Source organism: Barbus barbus, assembly GCF_936440315.1.
Source record: "Barbus barbus genome assembly, chromosome: 21".
NCBI lineage: Eukaryota > Metazoa > Chordata > Actinopteri > Cypriniformes > Cyprinidae > Barbus > Barbus barbus.
In genome coordinates, this window is record NC_136749.1 from 9,840,895 (window position 1) to 9,865,566 (window position 24,672).

Genomic DNA, 24,672 nt, shown 5'->3' on the forward strand with positions numbered 1-24,672 from the left:
GCTATGAGAAGAATGGACATATTCTATATACAACACATGCACAATGTGAAATCAAACGGCTTCTTCTTATAAACTGCATGTTTAAACTTTGTTGTCGTATTAAATACTAGTCTATATAAATTAATTCCAACACGTGGAAGTAATGACTAATATTAAGACTTCTAAAAAACGCATTTGAAAACAATACATCCGCGAAGATGCAGCAATATTCTCTGATGCTCCGGTCTCTCAGCTGCAGCCGGGAGGAAGGCGTGTCGCGCGGATGACGTCATCGAACAGTTCTCGCGCCACATTCCCCGAACAGCGCGAGACCGTTTTCGGTTTAGTTTTGTTCTCTGCCGTTGCATAGGACACTACAGCTGGTTTTGTTCCTTGGCTTACTCCAGTCGTCTGCGGAAAGTTTGTTATCGTGAGTATAGTTTTCCTAAACTTTTCCTCAAGTTTGTCGTTGTGTCTGTTTTGTTGTTCGGCTCGTGACTGTGTTTCTTGTCTATGATAAACAACGTAAAACCATCTAAAGAGGATGATAAACAACAGAGTTTCTTCGCATTAATAGCCTTGGCACAATTCGTTGTTTTTACGATGACATGTTTTAGCCTGTTAGCTTGATAGTAGGAAGTCTCCTTAAACTTCAGCTCGTAAATGTAGGTTTTCTGAAGGCTATACTGATTTAAACTGCTCCTGACACAAAATCTGGCTCCTGTAGAAAGATTAGTTTAGCCACTAACAAGAACAGATGAGCTCGAGTGTTTTGGTGATGTCTGTTATCTTTACTGCCACACATAAACTCAGAAAGGACAGTTTCTCATGTGAACTTTTCACTTGAATAGTTTGCTTATTAAATGCCTGTTGTAGATGTTGATGCATTATGAGTGAAGATTGTGTTTTGGATTTTCTGTAGTGTTATTATCATTGAGGATAGATCTCAGATGGATGTCATGCTATCATTCAGAACGTGTGAGGTTTTGACCCTGAAATAGGGTTTAAGCACTTCTCAAGTGTCATGAACTGAAAAAGTCGATGTTTTTTTATTTGTTTGAGATTGCCAAGGATGCTGCTTAAAACTATTTTGAATGTGAAAAACCCTAGGAGGTACTATTCATTCAAGAAATCTTCTGTCTTGAAATAGCCTGAATGCTTCATTTTGAAGTTGTTCGATTTAATGCATGTGCCTTTTTTTCTACCAGTGTTTGAAGAGGTCATGCATGCCTATTAAAGTCCTTTGGTCTGTGTACTTTCATGACTGCGGTTGAGAAGCCCAGATCTGCCTCCTCCCCTCATTTTCCCACTAATGCAGACCAGATGGAAATTAGAGCCACTGATGCAAGCCAAGAGATAACACTCACAACCGTGTGTTCCCATGCCAGATGCCCCCCCTAACAAACACACACGTCTGTGCTAGCTGTTGGCCAATTCTACTAATGCATATAATTTGTGATGAAAGAGAGAGAGTTGGCATACAAGATCCAAGCCGGCTGACCATCCTGCTGTCACTTTGTGTGAAGAGCAGCCACTTATATCCACTTACTCATATAATAATGCGTAATATGTTATGGAGGTGTGGCAACCTCACAGACATGAAGCTTCACCTTACAGACCGGCATGCGTGACAATGCTGTCAATTATGATCAAAGACATGTAAATGTGTGGTCTCACAAAAACTAACAGCAGTATTCCAATTTTATTGTCAAATCAGTCTTAATATGCTGAAAAATTACTTGCCTTCAGGCCATCCAAGATGTAGATGAGTTTTTTCATTGGAATGGATTGAACTCATCCAGTGGATGAGAGTTCAAACAGCTGATAAAAGCATCACAGTTTCAGTCCATCAATTAACATCTTGTGAAGTGAAAGCTGTGTGTTTGTAATAAATCCATCTTTAAGGCTTTTTAATTTTAATCTGTAACTTCTGGACGAAATACCAGTCCATAATCCATAATAATACAACCCTCAGTCCATCCCCTGTGTCCTCTCACCTCTGTGTTTGTTTAGAACTGGTTTTGCTTGTAAACAGTGCTTGATCTGTGCACATTTCTCTCCTGATTCAGACAAGACAACTTTTTCACTTGAGAAAGCAATATTATGGATAGAGGACTCATATTTTAGCCAGAAGCAACAGTTTGAAGTTAAAAATATCTTAATGATAGATTAGTTTGAACTTCTTATTCTGACGGCACCCATTCACTGCCGAGGATCCATTGGTGAGAAAGTGATGTAATGCTAAATTTCTCCAAATATGCTAAAGGAATAGGTTACCCAAAAATATAAAATTTTTCATCCCAAAATTTTCCAAAGTTTCGTTCTTATGTTGAACACAAAAGATATTTTGAAGAATTCTGAAGAACCAAGCAGTTGTTGGGAAAGAAATACTATGGAAGGCAATGGGGACCATCAACTGATTGATTACCAGCATTCTTCAAAATCTTATTTTATGTTCAACATAAAAAAATAAAAAATACAGGTTTGGAACGACATGAGGATGAGTAAATGATGACAATTTTCATTTTTGGGTGAACTATCCTTTTAAGATGAAGAAACATTATTTAAATCTTGAGGGTGAGTACGTTTTCAGCAAATTTAAATTTGAGTAAACTCGTTCTATAATATATTGTATTTCATACAATGAGGTGTTTATTGAGCCAGGTTCAGTAAACATCAAAGGGCTGATGAAGGTTTGATGGTAGATGTACATACAAAAGCAGCCAGAGCCGTAGGTTCTGTTGTTTTATTTTTTGTAGCTGTCGAACAACATAAGAACAATGAGGGGATGAGTCAAGGTTTCTGTTGCTTAGAAACAAGAGCACCCACCCAGAAGACACCAGCCTCTTTTTTTTTTATCAACATTAACCCATCATTTCAATAAGTAGTTTGGTCTTTTTCTGCTCTCATTTCCATAATTCAAACCTCAGTTGAGATATCTTGCATAAAACAAATGGCTTCGCTAATGAAAATTCGTCTGTTGTCTTTCAGGTGAAGAGTTCCCTGGACGGCAGCTGAAGAAAGCAGCCTGGTCAACTGGTCAAGCCTGTTGATTTCTTCTGGCACTTGGTGAGGATCTGTTTCTTCAAGAATAGCTTTCTTGATAAATCTATCTGTAAATCTATTACAGAGCATTTGGTGGGTTTTGTTTTAACCAGAATACGCCTAACAGTCTGTGGTCGTCATCAAAACAGGAAGGAAGTGACCTTGAGGTTTATGTTGTTGAATTACTTAAATGGTTGCATTTGTTTTTGGTTAGTAATGACTCTTTCAAGAACATAACTTAGAACTTTCTATAAGCTGCTGTTGCCTAGTTACAGAGAGGAAATAAAAGCCTACCTGTGTCACTCAAATCAGTTCATTTCTAGCATGGTGACTGCCTGTTGAGAGCACTGAAATGACAGATTATGATGTGAGGCAGTATTCATTTAATATAAGGGCAAGACATAACCAAGAACTTCTCAATAACATCCAAACAGATGAAAATTCATTGTCATGCTATTTATATGCAGATCTTGATATTGTTAATAGTGGACAATTAATGGCCAATCCTGACTATGTCTGATTTCATGTTCTCAACTGAAGATCAGGTGACTTTCATAGGAATTCTCTTCTGAAAACCACTGTAGTGTCGCTGCCCAAATCATGCTGCTATGCCTGAATGAATACGCCTACTGGCTCTCATATCCGTAATCATAAATTGCCTGGAGAGCTTGAAGTCTCACGTCTGCTGTATTTTCACTGGCTGCATGGCTGTACTCCAGTTTGCATCCTTCTTTTTCCCAATACCCTTCATTAGAGTCTCCGAACATGTGGTTTGGAGGACTTTTTTCCCGGCTTTTAACATAGGCCGTCCTCAAATCCAGTCCTCAGGACCATGGCAGTAGCCAGGCTTTGAAAATTAGTGAGGGTGTTAAAGAATTGTGCTATAAGAATGGGGAAGTCGTGGCCTAATGGTTAGAGAGTCGGACTCGTAATCCAAAGTTTGCGGGTTCGAGTCTCGGGCCGGCAGGGATTGTAGGTGGGGGGAGTGAATGTCCAGCGCTCTCTCCACCCTCAATACCACGACTGAGGTGCCCTTGAGCAAGGCACTGAACCCCCAACTGCTCCCCGGGCGCCGCAGCATAAATGGTTGCCCACTGCTCCGGGTGTGTGTTCACGGTGTGTGTGTGTTCACTGCTGTGTGTGTGCACGATGGATGGGTTAAATGCAGAGCACGAATTCCGAGTATGGGTCACCATACTTGGCAGTATGTCACTTCACTTCACACTTCACTTCACTATAATAAATAACTCATTATTAATAAAACTCATTATATAGCCTTCACTGTAAACACTCTAAAAGAGACAGACATGTAGATGTTTTTGAAAGATGTTTTCTCTGTTTTGGAGGGATGATGATTTTTAAATCATACCCTATTTTTTGCATCAAAATTTGTTAATACTGTAGTTAGGGGTGGATAATTTTATCAGTTGTTTATTATGCATGCAACAATATATTACTGTTATATTTTTTATTAATAACCATTGCTTTATAGCTGATAACTTTGTCTAGTGCTCTTATCAATGTTTATAACATGATTTGTGAAAATTTAGCTACTATACTGAATGACATATAGCATAGACTTCTTCATGGCTAGTGTTTGCGTATTTCATTTCAGTATAGTGTTGTCAAAAATATCGATATTTCGATAAATATCGATACTGAAATATCTGAACGGTACCAATATTAATTTCCCGAAGTATCGATACACCGATACTAGCCGAGCTGTCACTTTCACTTCTCTCCAAAGGCGCGTGGACAAGCACCACACGTGACCGCACTCGTCTCCTTCGCTCTGGTTAAATAGCAAAAGTGAAGTGAATAGAAAGATGACTGCTCTGGTTGTTAAAGAACACAGCAGGAGCGCTATCTGTAGGGATCTATGATCTCCGCGATGCAGAGAACGCGCACGGAATCCAGTCATAAAAACGGAATTTACAGTTTGGCGCGGAATGTCACGGAATTTGTCAAAGTTTGGATGAATTAATCAAAAGTAGGTCATTACACTTAAATCAAATCGCGATATGTACTAGTATCTGTAAATATTAAGCTGCAAAAGTGGATTTAAATATGAATCCTGCATGTTCTGCGCGTCTCTGTGTGAATGTGCTGCACGTGCGGTTGTGTTTACTAATGTGGCGCTCGCGGTGATTTTCAGCGTCTGCCGTCTCAATGAGGACATAAATACATCAACAATATCTCCAGAACTGATCTGAAAGGCACTTTACCAGCATTTTACCATTTAATTTGAGTAAAACTAGCGTCATATCATACACACACAGAACTTTAAAGGTATTCACGGCAACCCGTCAAAATAAAAGTTCGGTTTAACTTAGCCTATTAAAGACCGTGTGCCAGAAATAGGCTATATTACTGTTATTTAGTAGAATGTACATAATACTACTACTGTTAGGTTTTTAAAATAAATAATCACAAAATATTTAAATTTTAATAGTAAATCCACTTCATTTGCCAAAAATGTAAATGTTTAATTTTCATTAATTCAAATATAAATGAATTAAAATTGTTTTATGCCTTCATCTGATATCCAGTAAAATTTAAATACACAACACAGAATTTCTGAGGGGGAAAACACATTTCATAAGGCTACTGTAAGAATAAATAAAAATTGTTTGTATGCATTCAAATAAGACATGCTAAAATAGACATGCTTTTCACTTCACTTTCACTTTTTCACTTTAAAACACAGAATTTGGTAACAATAAAACATAAGGTGAGAAAAAAATAAAACATTTCATACGGCCTTAAACGTGTCATTTTTGTTACACTTTTAATAAATTAAATGTTAAATTGTATAATTTTCATGATTTTAATGAATTAGACATGCTTTTAGATTAATAGCATTTAATTTGACCATAAAAAAAAAGAGTCCAGAAAAATTAAAACGGAAAAAATCGGAATCAAGAAAAATTAAAATGGAAAAAAATTGAATGTAGAAAAAAATAAAACGGAATTTGGGGAAAAATAAAACTGATTTCATAGGGCCCTATATCTGGAAATATTTTGGTTATGAAGCAAATGAGAATATCAACAAATAGAACTTTGGATTTTAATTAGTAAATATATTAGTAAACGTTAGTTTCAATTAACATTTAACTAAGATTAATAAATAAATCAACAAATGCAGTACCTCAAGACATTTTTTGTTCATGTAAAATATACCGCATGTTCTCGACGTGTTACATTTATCTTTTAAATTAAAAAAATTACCCCCTTAATATTGTGGCAGTTTTTTTCTCCGTGGTATCGAAAATGGTATCGAATATCGATATTTTTCAAGGTATCGTATCGAAGTTAGAAATTCCAGTATCGTGACAACACTATTTCAGTATGTAACCTACTTGTTCTATAGATCTGTGTACTAGTGTTAAATACTGTTTTTGACTGCGTTGATAACATTCCTGACAGATAATGTCACGATATTTTTGCGTTTCCCATACCGAATGTCGTATCCTGTCATAACCTGTCCACGGGCTTTTTTGATTACTTTTCAGTTTGAGTGCCGGCGATCGCAGTGTTTCCAGAAATTGCTATTAAAAACGAAAAATAAATGAAAATAAACCAAAATTATTTCAAATCTTTTGCAAATATGATAAGATAAAGATATCACTGACCCTAAACTACAACTTCCTACTTTATTAACTTTCTAAAGTGTCAAATTATGTGGAAAAGCCCAATCTAAAAACGCTATTAATAGCTGGATCTGGCAACACGGAGGATGAGCCCTCGTCCTCAACTCACAACTCTCTCAAAGAGACTCGTTTACTTCGTCAACATCTCGCAATGATCATTTTCATACGACGGGCGCTAAAATTCTTGCAAACTGTCTAAACTGAATTATACATGTCATGCAGACATTCATATGAGGAATTTAACAGCAAATTAGTCATTCAGAGAACACATTTTATTTTTGAACATGAAACATTTACCGAGGTCTGGACCTCGGTGGCCTCATAGATGGCTACGGGCCTGCTCAGGACCCACTGCTCTGCATATTTTGTATGTTTCTCTTATCTGACACACTCAATTCAGTTCATGGATCTCCAGTGTTAATATATCCAATAGCCTTATGATTTTTTTTCCCTCAGAAATTCTGTGGTGTATTTAAATTTTTAAGGCATAAAACTTAACATTTCATTTAATTTATCTTTTAATTAATGAAAAATTATTTTTTTTAGAAAATAAAAGGAATTTAATATTACAATTAAACATTGAATACATTTTTTATGATTATTCCTTAAAAATAAGGTATTAATATTTTTAGTAGTAGTAGTAGCCTATTACGTGCATGCTACTGAACAATAGTAATATATTTCTGCCGCAGTGTCTTTAAGTTAAACCAAACTTTTATTTTGATGGGTTGCCGTGAATACCTTTACATTTCTGTGCGCATATGAGCTATGAGGATAGTTTTACTCAAATGAAACTGTCAAATGCTCAAGAAGTGACTCTCAGAGCAGTTCTGGAGATATTGTTCATGTAGTTATGTCCTCATTTAGTGAGATGGCAGACATTAATATCACCGGTAGCGTCATGCGCGCTTCAGTACAAGTAGTAAACAAAACCGCGTGTCTGCGCCACTCATTAACACAGAGACACGCAGAATTCTTATTTAAATAGTCGTTTTGTGGCTTAATATTTGCAAATACTAGTGGGAGTGTGCTCACTTGTGTGTGCTTGACCTTCAAGGGGGGGTGGGGGGGTGCCGCCCCCCTAATATAATGGCAGGGGAAACACTGGATCTCTCTCCTAATGAGCTGATGGTCGTCTGAGTCAGGTGTGCTAAATAAGGGAGATATACAAAATGTGCAGAGCAGTGAGTCCCAAGGACTGGAGTTGAGAACCACTGCTATGGGTAAAAAAAAAACTGTAAACTTTTGTGATGTAAAGAAGCTTTAAAAAAGGTTTGGCAGAATAATGAGATGTAAATAACAATGAAAAGTATAACATTATCACAGAGTTAACCATATGCGTGAAAACTCCATACATCTACCAGAACTACTGAATCAGTTATCTTTAAAAATAAAAATAGATAAATGCATAAAACAGCATTGCAGAACTGTTTTCAGCAGGCAAATTAATTCTCAAGCGAGATGTTAAAGAAATGTTTGATGTGTAAGCCTAAAACATAGTGGAATCCAAACAAAATGTGCAAAACACTGTAACATTTACGTTTTATGTGTTTGCTATTAAAATCCACAAAATTCAGTGGAAAATAAAATTCAATCGAGTTCTTCGACTGATTGTTAAAAATCACTTCTTGACATGATAAATGTATTTGTTTTACAGATACATTGCTCATAGTAAAAACATAGTGACAATAGCGCTCTGTCAAGAGGTATTTTGTAATTTGTTCTAAGATGAGAAATGGCTCCAGCATTCTATAAATAATCTTAAGCCCAATCTTTTTTCACTATCTCAGGACAGAGGTATTCAAAACTTGGCTCAACTCTATAGCTGATCTCATTTAACTCCGTGGTCGTGTTATCGCATTGCTGATCTAGCCCACACAACACTATCTCTGCCCAGTGGGTTGGTTGAAAAGGTTGTTTTGCTGAGGCTGTCAAACGCTGTTTTTCTGTCCACGTTTAAAAGACTTGGCTCAGTCGACAAGTCTCAGGTTATTTCGAACTGAAAATGCAACACCTTTTGTTGCTGCGGGTACTTTATTGTCATAAGTCCTCTATTGTCTGATGTTGGCTGAATCCCAGTATTGCACTGATGCCCAGACTAGTGCTAAATGCACTCACTTTGCTTTATATGGTTGACAGAAATTCATGAAGAACTTGCAAGTACTGTAATACTAATTTTTTAAATATTGAAACATAATTTAATTGGTTACTTGTTTGTCATTTTTATTAAAAAAACTTGACATTTGAGATTGACATTTTAAATAAATATTGATCAAATGCAGCCATGCAAAAGTGGTATTCAAAGCACCACTGTACAGAAAGAATCAGAATCAGAATGAGCTTTATTGGCCAAGTATGTTTACACATACAAGGAATTTGTTGTAGTGACAGAAGCTCCACAGTGCAACAGAAAGACAGCAACAGGACAGGACACAGATAATAAAAGAATAATATCCAAATAGGCAATGTACAACTATGTATGTACAGGTCAAGTATGTGCAAATTAGAAATGAGAAAATAGAAATAAGTGTGGTGAGTGGATAATGTATTATATATAGTTGTGTGACCCACGTTTATTGTTGAGTTGAATCAAACGGAAATGAAAAATCGATTTTTGTTCACCCGCAAATATGTGGGAAATATTTGCTCGACCTATTCCGAACACCTGTCCTTTTCTACGTGGGTCAGGTTTAATAGGCATGACAACAACCTGCGGTAACCTGATGTTTTATTTGTGGAAAAATTTGCAGATTAATTTTCGCATGTTGTTTTTGAAGAGCACGTTCTACATCTATGTCTGTGAGAGCAACTGTATACTGGACCTCAGTGATATTGACGCATGTTTGTGTGAGTGATTCTTACCTAATGTTAAGCTGTAAAACCAGAAGAGCATTTTACAAACTCCTGCTGACTAGTACCTCATAAATTTAATACCTCTAAATCAGGGGTGTCAAACTCAGTTCTTGGGGGTCCACAGTCCTGAAGAGTTTAGCTCCAACACACCTACCTGCAGTTTTTTAGGTAATTGGAGACCTTGATTAGCTGGTTCAGGTGTGTTTAATTGGAGTTGGAGCTAAACTCTGCATAGCTACGGCATTAACATGCGATCACCATGATCCGATCAAGTAGATCTGATCGTCAGTCAATCAGGACAACGCACAGAGGAAGTCTTCAGAGAATGGCCCGGTGCAAAGTCGACCCGAAGTGGTGGGTTTTCTTTTGAAAACATAAATCCCAAACTAAACTAATGCATAAAGCCAACAGATAATCACAACAGAACAACCCAACATAACGAAAAACCAAAGAGGGTCACAGAGAGCGGGGTGGACAGAGGTCCAAAAAACTCTTTTAAAACTTCTTTGCAGGTGTTTCCCATGATAATTACCCCCAAAGTCCCGCCCCACAGCCGGCTAAAGCAGAACGGACCCAGGAGCATGTCACAAGTCTCCCTAGCATCCACGGCCTCTCTCTTCTGACAGTTCGCAAGAGAGGGGGCAGGGTTTTGCATCATGTCGACCTGCAAATGCAGACACGATGGCTGGATTGCATTTACATTACACTGAGATCCGATCACAGTGCGTCATCGACTACCTCTGGACCAGGACACGCTGATTGGATAACATTCAGATCAGAAGCACATTTACACTTGTCTTTTCAATGTGTATGTGGACCACATCTGGATACAGGTCACATGTTAATGCCAAGTGTAATTGCAGCCATAGTTCGACATCCCTGCTCTAAATCATTGGGGGTCCAAAGAGTATGTGACCAGAATGGTTATGAAAAATTTAGCAATTTATCTTGTGAAATCATGCTGCAGTTTGATAGGGACTGTAACTTTACAGACATTTAACCAGTCATGCCGTCTTTGACTGTTCTTTTGAACTGCAGTGCGTTGTGAGTGTGAGAGGCTCAAATGGAGAAAACTGTTGTAATTGGCTGTGTTTTGTGATTTTGATTGATCTTGCATCATGGCCCATTTTCATGTTTTGTTTGAGCAGACAAATTGCCTGGTGCTGGAATCTGGCCTCGTCGTTCCTGGTTAGGACACGGTTATTAGTCCTTGATAGGCATGCGGTTTCCATTGGTTCAGTCATCTCCGTTATTACATAATCATCAGGGCATTTGTTTGAGAAAATCTGTGGCTATGCAGACGTTCTGTCTCACTGAGGATGTTCACATGAATTACGCTCCGAGCCACATCCCCATTCTCACATTCAAATGTCACCTCACACCAACTGTGTGGAATCAATGAAAATTTAACGTTAATTTAACGTGCCATTTTTAATTTAACAAGTCATTTTGGTGATGAAAAAATATAATTGGTGTTCTGTGGAGAATTTGTAGAGGATTTAAGGGTAGAAAAGGTATTCCTACATGTTTTGATCCACGATGAGAAAGCTCTCTTCTGCTCATGTTGAACAGTTGCAGAGAACAATGAATCAAGACTGAGATTGCAAGATAGTGCCCAGCTCTGTGGGAGGCATACAGACAGCCATCCGTCGATAATGTTTTATCAAAGCCTTGAGCTGATGCCGTCATTTCTTGATTAATGATGTCTGTAAATGTCATTATTCTCCAGGTGGTCGGCTGAAACGAAGTAAATAACAAATATTGTATAACAACTCAGCCTAAGCACAAACTCTGTGAGCAGACACATGCCACCAGAGCGCTGCCTACACGCTGAAACCAATCAATCACTGCAGCGCATGACGTTGACTATTGGCAGAACCTGGGCTTGATGTCTTTGGATATTATGTGGATGGAATGTGTGGTGGAATGCTTTCAGTACTGACACTTTTTCATACTACGTCAAGAGTGTTTGGACTGCGTGATTAAATAACTGATATAGAATAGAACATTTAATGATGGTATTTAGTGTCAACAAAGGTTTAATGGCGGTGTGTGTATGGAAAGGACTTTGGTAGCTACATCACTTAAATAACGCGGTTATATTATGATTATTATATTATTTTCTTTTATCTGTTGAGGTAAGAATTAATTGGACCAAACTGTAGACATACAGCACCGTTGCACTATGGGCGTCCCGAGTTCGAATCCAGACTCAAAGACCTTTACCCATCCACCCCGCCCCCCTCTCTCTTTCTTTTCGCTAAAGGCAAGATGGCAAAAATAAATCTTTTTTTTTTTTTTTAAAGACAAGTTTTTTTCCCGACACACAAGGCCTGTTTACACCTGGTCACTTCATGCGTTTTCTCTGATCGATTAGCTATCCGTTCATGAAAAGACCAAGTGTAAATGGCCTTTGAAATGCTTTCAAGACTTTGAAATGAACTTATGATGAATAAAATGCAGCACATATGTCACTTTTGTTGACTTGAACTCTGTTAAATTTGCATATTATATGGGAATTGAAAATCTGTTTTGTACCCGTTTTGCGGAGACACCTTTACGTGGCCAGGTGTAGATGGAAGAGTTTTAACAAGTCAGATAATATCTGATCAGAGAAAATACATGAAGTGACCAGGTGTAAACAGGCCCATAAGGTAATGATTTTTTGTGTCAGGTGATGTTTCTTCCACGACGCATGGAAGTAAAACCTAAAATGTGCATCAGTGAAACAGACAGTTTAAACTTCTCTTATTAGTGTTAGATGTTACTAATTGACTTTTGGAGTCATTTAAAAAGTTTGTTCAACCAAAAATGCTGTTCAGTTTTATAATTTAACAAGACTTAAGGAACATAAATAATTTTGTTTTTTAAATATTAATTCATAATCTTTTCCCCTTTATTGAATAACATTATTATGAGTAAATGATGACAGAATTTTCATTTTTGGGGTGAACTAGCCCTTTAAAAATCCCTGATTGGCCATTAATGGAATGGGAAATAGATGCAAAGTGTACAGTAGTTTAGAGTCCAGTATGTTTTTTGGGTTTTTTTTCCAGTTAATCACAACAGCATAATTGTGATTATTGTGTGAATTGATGGTGCAGTCCTAACACATACTTTGTCTCCAGCACAAATAAGAGTTGTGTAGACATGGATTAGAATGCACTACAGTTTCATTATTTTTGCACATTCCTGATGCAGAATTTACTAGAGTGATGTGAAACTGAGCTGAAAGAGTCTGTGGTATGAAATGTTAATAGCTTTGGCAGCTTTCCCTTAAAATGTTTTCTAAGTGTTTTTCATTTTTTGGACTCTCTCAGCAGTAAGAGATTTCTAAGTTACATAATGTGTGTTCACAAAAAGTTTGATAGAGTGTAACTTAAGATCGATTTCAGCTGTGTTGATTAAAGCTGGCCTTTTCACTGTTACTCTGGGATGGGCGAAACCAGCAGTGTGGTGACAGCTAGCGTGACGTACTGTTGAGACAGAGTTGAGAGGGGTAACTAAGTGGTGCTGACAGCCTTGGCTTCACATTCCGCTTATGACAGGTTCTAGCTTTACCCTCCTGAAGTCCTGGAGCATAACAGAAGCGTGTTTTTGACAAAGGTCACTACACTCAGATGGCGCTCAGAGTCTGCTACTTGAAATAGATTTTATACTTGTATTAGCTACACTGATTTAACTCTAAAATTCAGGAGTAAGTTTTGGATTCTAGTAGTGGGTGGCAGCAAACCATAGGCTGATTTGTAAAATGTTTCCTTATAAAACAAAATATAATCTTACTGCATGTGATCAACCTGTTAAACCAGTTTTGAATACTATCAAATATCTAGAAAATAGGTCTTGTTGTAAGAATTTTTTATAGGGAAGTACCATTTAAAGCTGCAGAGCTGTTATGGAAGACCTGACAAAGAAACGCTGGCCTGCAACACAGGCCTCGTCCAACCTCGTCCGTTATGATGAAACCACAGCTTCTCTTTACTCCCACATTTTAAAAGTACTTGATGCTTTTCCTCCATTAATGCCAAATACATTGGCTCGCATACTCGCACCCCCTTTTGCACTCATACTTCATTCTTTCATCATCAATTTGTCATGGTTTAGTCCATCCAGTCATGTTTTTTTCCTGTAGAGAGAAATTGTTTTTTAGAAACAAGCAATTGGCAAGAGAAGCCTAAAATGTATGTCAAAAATCACATTAGCCTCAAAGGTGTAGAAATCTCTCTCAAATATCAAACCTCCATAAACACATTTTGCTTTAAAGCCTATATTCCACTGATTAAAATGTGACGCATCAAGCCACTGATCAGTAGTGCACTGTAAATGCATTTTATGTGAAAGCACAATGGTGCATGCACTGTTTATGTACTGCAAATTTGTAAACCAGGCGTAAGAACTCCAGAATTTCACTTACAGAGGCAAATGACATTGAGAAAAAACTCTCAAAATGATTTGCCATGTGTGGGCATAGTTTAAGACGGATTGACAAGCACTCAAGATGTTCAAATCCAGAAGTCATTGGCAGTTTTTAACATGCCTGTCCGTGTGCATTCATCTAAATTGAATCGTAAGAGGCATCACCCACGCGGCTCTGTTGACAGAACAGAACCACTGCAGAGGGATGAATCACTCATTCTTTCATTGTTTCGTGACCAGCTGCACTCTGGGTAAGGTACAGTGGTGGAGGGGGGTTGGTTAGACTCCACATGGTGAACAGCAACACTGTAATACATCTAGTGCATCTCTGCTTCCCTCCCTGCTTGTCTATATGAAATGGGAGGTTTTGCTGTATGAGTGGGCAAAGTCGTGACAGTCGTCTCTGCCGTGAGGAAGAGAACTGAAACACTCGTAGGAGTGCAGCTGCCCACACACATTCATATAAACCTGTGTGCATCCACGACTGTACAACCTGCATACCTCAACAGTCACCCATATCTCCGTAGCAGGTGTCCAAGGAGATGGGCACGCAACGGTTCATTCTGTAACACCGCATGCATGTCTGTTGTGGGTATGCTTGCATGTAGGCCAAATATCAGTACAAAAATTATGTAATTCGTTCTTTATAGTAATGGAAATCGATCCAGCACAAATGTTAGCATATTATTAATTTATACCATTTAGACCATAGGTCACTAATACCCCTTTTCCACCAAAGCAGTTCCAGGTGCTAGTTCAGAGCCAGTGCTATAGCCGGTTCTTAGTTGGTTCGACTGGCGAGCGCTTTAAGAACCGGTTGCTTTTCCACAGGCTAGAGAGCCAATACAGAGCAAGGTCTTACGTCACTGAATACGTTTCATGTTTCGGTTCACTAGCGCGGCACAACAGGCATCTGTACAAAGCATCAGCGCCACGCAGATCGATCGATCGGCACACAACACACTGAAGCACCGCGAGAGCGATCCTAAAGCATAAAGAGCCGTCTGCTTTCCAGTCGCTCCCGCAGCACCCCGATATGCCTCGCATCGAACGGTCCGCGCAGCGCCGATCCATCCCGGGACAAGCCTAAACAAACTATCAGCAATGGCGGATGTTGCGTTGCTATTGATGTTCATGGCTTTGCGAACCTACATCGGCTTCCAAACATGGTGAATCAAACATGTTAGCATTTAGCTGCTATTTCAAATATGGCGGTCCAAGTTTCTGTTCGTCTTGTTGGTCACGGTAACCCCACCCCCAGCCCCTGACGCAAGCGGTTCTTCTTTCTAGCCCAGCAATGCTTTGGTGCTACTTAGGAACCGCTTTTTCTGGTTCGGAGCTGGTGCTTTGGGTGTCGAAAAACAAAGAACTGGTTTGAAACTAGGCTCTGGCTCCGAACCAGCACTGGAACTGCCTTGGTGGAAAAGGGGTATAACAGGCGGACCGCGGTCCTGGTCCGGACCCAAAAGCCTTCCCATACGGACCCGTCTACAGCCAAAACAGAAGGTTAAGATTTAAACCTGACGGGGCGCTTCTATTTCAACCGACGCAGCTTTTGTAGTCTTTACGGTAGTGGTAGTGGGGTCGCCAACTGGCAGACTCCGGTCCGAATTCGTGAAGGCTTTTGACATAATGAAATCAATAAATACCAAACGCTAATTTAATAAATCAAATTTATATTAAGCACATCAAGGTCAGCTCTAGAGCCATTTGGGTGCAGTGATGAGAGCAAAGAGCAGTGCGCCGCATGCGCACGGACAGATGAAACTTTCAGTGAGTGAAAAACGATGGCATTTTCAAAAATTAGGAAAGTTGACAGATCCTTAAAAAGTCTTAAATGGCACAAGAAAGCCTTAATTATGATTTCAGGAGGTCTTAAATGTGGGGACTGAAAGACAAGAATTGTGATTAAACTTAAAAGGGCTATTCATTCAATAAATATGACCGCTGCACTTTTCAGATTCAGCTGCTGCGCTGCTTTGTGGAGTCTGTCTCTTGGGCTTGCGTACTGCCATTCCGAAAGCGCCACCATTTTCAATCAGCCCGTACGTCTGCTGTTGTCAAAGATCAATGTGAAAACAACCCATGATTTTAAGCAGCAAACACGAGTTGTAAATGTGGACTGGTGGATCAACAAGAAGATAATGTGTTGTAAAATGTAAACAATTAAGGCAGTAAAATATATTTATTTAATATAATACTTGATTGTTTTTGTGAAAACCTGCATCTGAACTGCAAGTCATGCTTTTTACAGACATTTTATCTTATTTTATTTTTGTGCAGGTCTTAAAAAAGGTCTTTTAAAAGTCTTGAAATTAAGCTTAAATACCTTGCATATACCCTGGATCAATTGTTTTTTAGAATTGTCCGGACCTCGGCTGGTCGGGAGGATTCATTACTGGACCTCAAGCCATTTTAGTTGAAAGTGAAGTGTGGCGTGATTTGGGCTTTTGTGGTAATGTCCACCCCAGGACCCCTGCGCGAGCGCCACCTCTGTTCTGCCACTTGCCGTGTCCCGTGTTGAAGAGCCTTCGCGCAAGGCGCGGCGGGCAGGCGGCAGTGTCGCTGCGCACCTGCAGCTTTCTCTCGTGTTGGGGGCATTTTGTGCAGTTGGGGCAGTGCTCGCGTCGTGGTCTCGGCGATTCCATGCGGAACATAAATACAAACTGAAAAACCTGTGAAATCCAAGTTGAAATGTTCTGAGAATGTTTAACATCTGTATTTGTTTTATTGTTTTACAATTGTTTTGTTTTCTTTAAGAATCCTCCAAGCACTTTATTTTTCATTAATACTAAGCAGATGTAATTTTTTGTTTAGATCAAAATGTTATGATATTGTATATTACAATTGTAAACTTAAACTGTGAACCTTCAAAGCAGGGTCTAAAATATATATGGCGTTTTTTATAAAATACATTTTATACATGCATTTAACTAAAGAATCCTGCAAGCACTTAAATTTTTCCCCCTTGACTCGTACTGCACAAAAAGTGGTTCAATAATGTTGAATGTTATAGGGACTGATTATTGCAAATGCAGATTCCAGTGTGTTCTGGTTTTTTATTTTATTTTTTTTATTTATTGCTAAGGTTTGCATATTGTGGTGTGCTCTTAATGACAGCTTTCCTAAAAACATATCCTATTCCTAAAATAAGAAATATCCCAATATATCACCTTGCTTATAGCATCGCAATGTATCGTAATATATCGTAACAACCCCTGTATCGTGATACGTATCGTATCGCCAGATTCTTGCCAATACACAGCCCTACTGATTAGACAGCATGATTATTGCACAGGTGTGCCTTAGGCTGGTCACAATAAAAGGCCACTCTAGAATGTGCAGTTTTATCACACAGCACAATGCCACAGATGTTGCAAGCTTTGAGGGAGCGTGCAATTGGCATGCTGACTGCAGGAATGTCCACCAGAGCTGTTGCCCATGAATTGAATGTTCATTTCTCTACCATAAGCCGTCTCCAAAGGCGTTTCAGATAATTTGGCAGTACATCACAACCGTAGACCACGTGTAACCACACCAGCCCAGGACCTCCACATCCAGCATCTTCACCTTCAAGATTGCCTGCAACCAGCCACCTGGACAGCTGCTGCAGCAATCGGTTTGCATAACCAAAGAATTTCTGCATGCTTGTCGTCCTCATCGGGGTCTTGACCTGACTGCAGTTCGTCATCGTAAATGACTTGAGTGGGCAAATGCTCACATTCGATGGCGTCTGGCACTTTGGAGAGGTGTTCTCTTCACGGATGAATCCCAGTTTTCACTGTACAGGGCAGATGGCAGACAGCGTGTATGGCGTCGTGTGGGTGAGCGGTTTGCTGATGTCAATGTTGTGGATCTAGTGGCCCATGGTGGCGGTGAGGTTATGGTATGGGCAGGCGTATGTTATGGACAACGAACACGGGTGCATTTTATTGATGGCATTTTTAATGCACAGAGATACTGTGATGAGATCTTGAGGCCCATTGTTGTGCCATTCATCCACGACCATCACCTCATGTTGCAGCATGATAATGCACGGCCCCATGTTGCAAGGATCTGTACACAATTACTGGAAGCTGAAAACATCCCAGTTCTTGCATGGCCAGCATACTCACCGGACATGTCACCCATTGAGCATGTTTGGGATGCTCTGGATCGGCGTATACGACAGCGTGTTCCAGTTCCTGCCAATATCCAGCAACGTCGCACAGCCATTGAAGGGGAGTGGACAATCTGATCAACTCTATGCGAAAGAGGTGTGTTGCACTGCGTGAGGAAAATGGTCACAAACGGCCCCCCCCCCCCCCCCCAATACAGTAAAACTGCACATTTTAGAGTGGCCTTTTATTGTGGCCAGCCTAAGGCACATCTGTGCAATAATCATGCTGTCTAGTTTTGATATGCCACACCTGTGACGTGGATGGATTATCTCGGCTAAGGAGAAGTGCTCACTAACACAGATTTAGACAGATTTGTGAACAATATTTGAGAGAAATAGGCCTTTTGTGTACATAGAAAAAGTCTTAGATCTTTCTCATGAAAAATGGGGGCAAAAACAAAAGTGTTGCGTTTATAATATTGTTCAGTGTAGTAGCGATATCTTTTGGACACACATTAGCAAAGATATTGCTACTATATTTGAGCGATGTGGAAATAACTTAAGGTTTTCCATGTTGCCTTGCTGTAATAAGCAATAGTTTTTTTATACCTGAAAATGCAAATGATGCAGATATGGTTGAGCTTTTATGCCATGCTGAATTCCTTTGATGGCGAATGTGTGATTAAAGTGAAGATTGAGAAACGTAAATGAAAATAAGGCATCACTGGGCAATTCCCAGAACTCAACAAATGAGGCATGGCTGTCTTGTTACGCAAGCTTTAGGACATCTATTGGCGTCACATACAGTGATGCCATTGCTTCCTGAACATTTATTTTGATTACTTTAGTGGAGACTTTTATCCAGAGGGACTAACAAATTAGAAAAGATTCAAGCAATTTGTCAGAAGGGCCAGCAATAGTCATAGTACACAATTCTGAGTTTTAAGTGTAAGCTAGGTTAGTACACAAGAGCAGAGGAGAAATGCACAAGAGAAAGGATATGTTTTTTTTTTTTTTTTCAAAATATAAATTTGAGTTATAGAAACTGATTTTTTTTTTATGCTTGTGGATTAGTAAAGTGCTTGCAGAGGAGGCAAGTCTTCATCCATTTCTTGAATGCTGTGATGGTCTCAGCAGATCAAGTGGAGGTTGGCAGCATATTTTGAGCTGCAGTTGCTGAAGTCTTCATGTTGCAGTTCATAAATTAGTATCACATATGCATTTTTTAAACTGTGGCACAATCAGTTTTTTTTTCATCTATAGTGTCTGTTGTTTTACTGTTTTTGTCCCTGTTCTGTAAACCATTTTGAGAGTAATTGAAGACACTGGCCTAAAAGCATTTGGATTTCTGTTTGGAATATCTGAAGTCCCATTCACACATGCAGCGACAGAGCAAATTTATAAAATCATTTTCAGTGAGAGCTTGTTACTTCCTGCAATGCCAGCATCAGTGACCTCTGGTTGATTAGATGTGGGTGTGTGCACATCTAGCTAGTGTTGTCAAAAATATCGATATTTCGATAAATATCGATACTGAAATATCTGAACGGTACCAATGTTAATTTCCCGAAGTATCGATACACCGATACTAGCCGAGCTGTCACTTTCACTTCTCTCCAAAGGCGCGTGGACAAGCACCACACGTGACCGCACTCGTCTCCTTCGCTCTGGTTAAATAGCAAAAGTGAAGTGAATAGAAAGATGACTGCTCTGGTTGTTAAAGAACACAGCAGGAGCGCTATCTGTAGGAATCTATGATCTCCGTGATGCAGAGAACGCGCACGGAATCCAGTCATAAAAACGGAATTTACAGTTTAACGCGGAATGTCACGGAATTTGTCAAAGTTTGGATGAATTAATCAAAAGTAGGTCATTACACTTAAATCAAATCGCGATATGGACTAGTATCTGTAAATATTAAGCTGCAAAAGTGGATTTAAATATGAATCCTGCATGTTCTGCGCGTCTCGGTGTGAATGTGCTGCACGTGCGGTTGTGTTTACTAATGTGGCGCTCGCGGTGATTTCAGCGTCTGCCGTCTCAATGAGGACATAAATACATCAACAATATCTCCAGAACTGATCTGAAAGGCACTTTACGAGCATTTTACCATTTAATTTGAGTAAAACTAGCGTCATATCATACACACACAGAACTTTAAAGGTATTCACGGCAACCCGTCAAAATAAAAGTTCAGTTTAACTTAGCCTATTAAAGACCGTGTGCCAGAAATAGGCTATATTACTATTATTTAGTAGAATGTGCATAATACTACTACTTACTACTACTGTTAATTTTTTTGAAATAAATAATCATAAAATATTTTTATTTTAATAGTAAATCCCCTTCATTTGCCAAAAATGTAAATGTTTAATTTTCATTCATTCAAATATAAATGAATTAAAATTGTTTTATGCCTTCATCTGATATCCAGTAAAATTTAAATACACAACACAGAATTTCTGAGGGGGAAAACACATTTCATAAGGCTACTGTAAGAATAAATAAAAATTGTTTGTATGCATTCAAATAATAGACATGCTAAAACACAGAATTTGGTAACAAAACATAAGGTGAGAAAAAAATAAAACATTTCATACGGCCCTAAACGTGTCATTTTTGTTACACTTTTAATAAATTAAATGTTAAATTGTATAATTTTCATGATTTTAATGAATTAGACATGCTTTTAGATTAATAGCATTTAATTTGACCATTTAAAAAAAAAAGAGTCCAGAAAAATTCAAACAGAAAAAAACGGAATCCAGAAAAATTTAAATGGAAAAAATTGAATGTAGAAAAAAATAAAACGGAATTTGGGGAAAAATAAAACGGATTTCATAGGGCCCTATATCTGGAAATATTTTGATTATGAAGCAAATGAGAATATCAACAAATAGAACTTTGGATTTTAATTAGTAAATATATTAGTAAACGTTAGTTTCAATTAACATTTAACTAAGATTAATAAATAAATCAACAAATGCAGTACCTCAAGACATTTTTTGTTCATGTAAAATATACCGCATGTTCTCGACTTGTTACATTTATCTTTAAATTAAAAAAATTACCCCCTTAATATTGTGGCAGTTTTTTTGTCCATGGTATCGAAAATGGTATCGAATATCGATATTTTTCAAGGTATCGTATCGAAGTTAGAAATTCCAGTATCGTGACAACACTACATCTAGCAACATTTTGGGGGAAACAACCAATATGAGAGAAAGCAAAAGTTGCTGTATATTTTTGTATTATACAGCCTTTACAGCATTGGCTTCGAGTGTCGTTTAGTTGGTCTGTTGGCATGTCTTTTTAATTTTCTTCAAGTGAAATATCATGGCAAACCACTTTAAAGGGCTCTGCAAATAGTGGTTGTGTTCTGTTTTGCATGGTCTGTTTGGTAACTAAGAGGGACTTGTACAATGGCCTGTTTCCATTCGTGTTCATCACACTAGAGGCCAAAGTTTCATGGACAAGCTTGCTATTAATAGACATTGTTATGGGTCACACAGAATTAATACTCAGTGCTCTGATAGTGGTCATAACGTGCTCATGTAGTCTGAAGAAACAGGGATTCAATAACGGTTTGCATGTAGCTTTAATATTCAGTTTTCCATTTCAGTTATACATTTTCAAGGTTAGTTCAGTGAGTGTAAAGAGCATTTGTGTGGAAATTCTGTTAAGTGCATAGGATACAAGGAAACCGCTCCAGTGGAAAACTAGATTATGTATGGTAAACCTATGACTGAATGAGAATGGTGTGGTGTGAAGACCAGTAGCGTCAAAGAGTTTGTGGCTGTCACCTGAGGAAACATCTGCACTTTTTATTTTTTTTTGAGTGGTGCATGTGAAAGCTTCAGGTTGGAGCATGTGTCCTTTTGAGGGGAGTATAAATAGATCACTGATGCTCTAAAGCAGGGGTGTCTAGTCCTGCTCCTGGAGGGCCAAATGCTAGATTTTAGCTCCAACCATCTCCAACACACTTGTCTAGAAGTTTCTAGTGAGTCTGACTGTTTAGCTGGTTCAGGTGTGTTTTATTAGGGCTGGAGCTAAACTTTGCAGAACAGTAGCCCGCCAGTACAGGTTTGGACACCCCTGCTCTAAAGCCTTAAAGTGCCCCTATTATGGATTTTTTTAAATGACCTTTCAACCAGTGTGAAACACAGCTCTGTGTGAATGAAAACATCTTGCAAAGTTTTAAATCTGAAAGTGCACAGTGTATAAAGTTATTGTCTCTCAAAAGAAAGAGTCGACTCTAAATCATTGAAACGAGTCGTTTTTAAAACGAATCCCAAGCCGTTTCATGTTGACGTCAACATGAAACATTAGCATATTTCCCGCCCACTTGTTGCGCAGACCTGGGAAAACTTTTTTGCGTTGGTCTGAATGAAAATGCAGATTCATTCTTTGCCACTAGGTGCTGCTTTTTTGGAGCGTTAAAAGCTCACGCTCACTGCTTTAAATGAAATCGACCAATCACCACAGATTAGCGTCATGCATAGGGAGGGGTTTGGAAAAATTAATCGCTGAGTGAATCGTTTGGGAGTCGTAGAGCAAATAAGGTAAAAATAAATGCATATAAGAAAATGAAAGTGTTTTTTGACCTTGCATGCATGTCAACCTGTTGTTGGGGACTCCCAAAACAAAAATATGAACCTTTCATAACCTATAATAGGGACACTTTAAGCTGTAACCTATGCACTTTATACCCACAATTTCACTTCTTATACTGTATGTGATATGACATCCTCTTGTGAGGAGGGGAAGAAGAGGAACCACTAAACTAATTGTTGTGTTTTAAAATGGTGGCTGAGAGAGTGCAAGTCCCTCTATTCAGTTAAACCCAATTTTGTTTTTAATAGAGCCATTGTCTCTTTGCTTACTCCTAGAATGTAAAAGCACATTGGGTGAACCAGTCTGAAAAATACTTTTTGTGTGTGAGATTTTTGCTATAGTATCATGCTCTATAATGCCATTGTTGTCAGATTTCATTGCTATTGTCTATTATTGAAACCTGCTTGATTTGTCTCTTCACTAGGGCTGGGTATCGAGTTCGATACTTTTTAGGCACCGACCGAATTGCCTCGATACCACCGAGTATCGAAAAACGTCTTGTCGTTCGGTACCAAATTTCGATACCTAAGGGGTTAATCTCATCACCGTCAGTGAGCCAATAAGCCTGCAGCACTAGATTTGTTTGACTAGAAGTGATGCGGTGCTGATTGATCAATGTTTGACATCCGCGAGAGCAATTCGAAAGCGTACGGAGCAATCTGCTCTCTATATCGCGCAGTTTCGCTTACTTGACACAGACTGAAGCTCGCGTGACATTTCAGCGTCTGCCGTCTCACTAAATGAGGACATAAACACATGAACAACAGCTCCAGAACTGCTCTGAGAGTCACTTCATGAGCATTTTACCATTTGATTTGAGTAAAACTTGCGTCATATCATATACACACAGAACCGTAACGGTATTCCCGGAAACCCGTCAAAATACAAGTTCGGTTTAACTTCAAAATAAAAGTTCGGTTTTATTTCTGCCGACACTGCGGCAGAAATAAATTCATATTGTTCAGCAGAGTGTACATACTGCTACTACTAGGCTACTATTAAAATGATTAAAACTCTTATTTTTTAATTAATGATCACACAACATTTATTCCATGTTTTAATTTTAATAATAAAATTTTGTTTGCCAAAATAAATAAAGTTTTATTTTCAATAATTTAAAAGAAAAATTAAATGAATGTTTTATGCCTTCATTTGAAAACCAGATACAGAACACAGAATTTCTGAGGAAAAAGAAAACATTTCATTAGGCTGTTTTAAGAATAAATTTGAATAAACTAAGTAGTTTTTATGCATTCAAAAAATTAGATATACAACAACACATAATTTAATAACAATAAAACATATTGTGAAAGAAAATAAAACATCCACTTATGAAAGTGGATAAAGATTTTAAATTTCTTGAAGTCTTTAACAACCTAGAATAAATGAATAGAAATGATGATTCTGTCTGAGCTATGCGTTTTAAAACGAGCACGCACTAGTGTAAACTGACAACTATTTGAGCTTTATTAAAATTATTTGTACTGATTTATTGTGTTGGCTATATTTTGTTCCTTTGTGCAGTGGCTCAGGAGATGAGTCTTTGAGTCTGTATACATGTCAACAAGCTGAAAAAAATAAAACCAAAGTTTTTTGAGATAATGTAATCTTGTTAAAATTGATTTCATAAAATTGGTATCGAAAAAAGTATCGTTCAGGAACCGGTATCGAACTCAAGGTATCAGTATCGATATCGAACATTTTTGAACGATACCCAGCCCTACTCTTCACATATAAGTAGAGAAGAGTTGTACTTTTATGCCTATACTATAATTGCTTTAAAGGGACTTTGTACCATGTGTACCTAGGGCTGGGCAAAAAATCGATTTATCGATTTTGTAGTTTGAAACGATTTTTATTTTGCAAACTCGAGTTTTTTGCCACAATAGTTTTTTCGGACTTTTCCACGTTTCGTCCTTGTGGGTTACCGTAGCGCGATATGAGCCAGCCCCCGCCCCGCGGCCCTTTCACACAGGACGCGGCATGCGCTGCGCTATGAAACCCATTCATTTCAAT

The 24,672-nt window shown here is 38.4% G+C and overlaps 1 protein-coding gene across 2 annotated transcripts in view; it reads left to right on the plus strand.

Moving 5' to 3' along the window:
• Nucleotides 1–260: 260 nt before the first annotated feature.
• LOC306886978 (neurocalcin-delta A) overlaps nt 261–24,672 on the plus strand; it is a 52,401-nt gene continuing 27,989 nt past the window's right edge. Inside the window, exons 1-2 of one of the 2 annotated variants that reach the window (XM_079444407.1) lie at nt 261–409; nt 2,971–3,048. The gene's annotated coding sequence lies outside the window, so the exon portion shown is untranslated. The remainder of the gene's footprint in view (nt 410–2,970; nt 3,049–24,672) is intronic. The other variant, XM_079444408.1, reaches the window with a different exon arrangement.